The sequence below is a fragment of the Mandrillus leucophaeus genome, unplaced genomic scaffold (genome assembly GCF_000951045.1).
Source record: "Mandrillus leucophaeus isolate KB7577 unplaced genomic scaffold, Mleu.le_1.0 Scaffold260, whole genome shotgun sequence".
NCBI lineage: Eukaryota > Metazoa > Chordata > Mammalia > Primates > Cercopithecidae > Mandrillus > Mandrillus leucophaeus.
Genome location: NW_012102699.1, coordinates 1740259 through 1741740, shown reverse-complemented (window position 1 = coordinate 1741740; position 1482 = coordinate 1740259).

The following is a 1482-nucleotide window of genomic DNA, read 5'->3' as shown; positions in this document are numbered from 1 at the left end:
AAAAAAAAAAAAAAAAAACATGAAATTTTGCTCTCTGTAACCAAAGGAACAAGAAAGGGACAGCATAGCAAAACAAAAAACTTTTAGCCAATAACCTACTTGCTCTACTCTGACCAAGCACCAAAGAAAAGACTGTGACCTATTCTTGTCCCCACCAGCGAAGACTGTGTGGGTAGCCTAGATTTCCAGCCATCAGAGGCTGTACCAAGGAAGCTCAACACCACGCCACACCATGATGGTATCAGAGAAGGCAAATAGGGAACTGGGACTTTCATGCCCATTGCCGGTAACAAGACCTTCCCCACACCTCTACCATGTCAGTGAAAACCAAATGGGGAACCTGGACTTGCACCTCCGCATGGCAACAATAAGAAGCCCTTTCCTTCCCCAGTGTGGTGGTGTCAGAAGGCAGTAGCGAAGAGTCAGGGCTTTCCACAGTTGTGTCCGTGGAATTCTTCTAGAATTCCCACTCCCAGTGGTAACAAGAACCTGTTACAACTAAGGTATCAACAAAGGCTGACTGGGAGAAGTGGACTTCTACCTCCACTTGTCAATAATGAGGCAATATGCCCCTCCAGTATACCAGAGTAATGTCAAAGAAAGCCAGATAAAATAGTTTAAATAAGACCCAGAGTCTCATAGCATAGTATGAAAATGTCTAGGTTTCAACTGAAAATCACTCATAATACCAAGAACCAGGAAGAGCTCAACCTGTTTGAAAAAAGACAGTGCTCTCTTCGGCAGCACATACACTAAAATTGGAACAATACAGAGATGATTAGCATGGCTCCTGCACAAGGATGGCATGCAAATTCTAAAGCATTTCATCTTTTGTAATGCTGCCCAAGAAAATCATCCCCAAGACACATAATCATCAGATTCTCCACAGTCAAAATGAAAGAAAAAATGTTGAAAACAGCTAGAGAGAAAGGTCAGGTCATCTACAAAGGGAAGCCCATCAGACTAATAGCAGACTTCTCAGCTGAAACCATAAAAGCCAGAAGAGATTGGGGGCGAATATTCAACATTCTTAAAGAAAAGAAATTCCAACCCAGAATTTTATATCTGGCCAAACCAAGCTTCATAAGCAAAGGAGAAATAAGATCCTTTTCAGACAAACAAGTGCCTTACAAGAGCTCCTGAAGGAAGCACTAAATATAGAAAAGAAAGACCATTACCAGCAACTGTAAAAACACATTGAAGTACACAGACCAGTGACAATATAAAGCAATCACATAAACAAGTCTGCATAATAACCAGCTAACATCATGATGACAGGATCAAATCCACACATATCAATACTAACCTTAAATGTAAATGGGACCAGGCGTGGTAGCTCATGCTGGTAATCCCAACACTTTGGGAGGCCAAGGGAGGCCTGGCTCACTTGAGGCCAGGAGTTTGAGAGCAGCCTGGCCAACATGGCAAAACCTCATTTCTACTAAAAATAAAAAAATTAGCTGGGCATTATGGCGGGTGCCT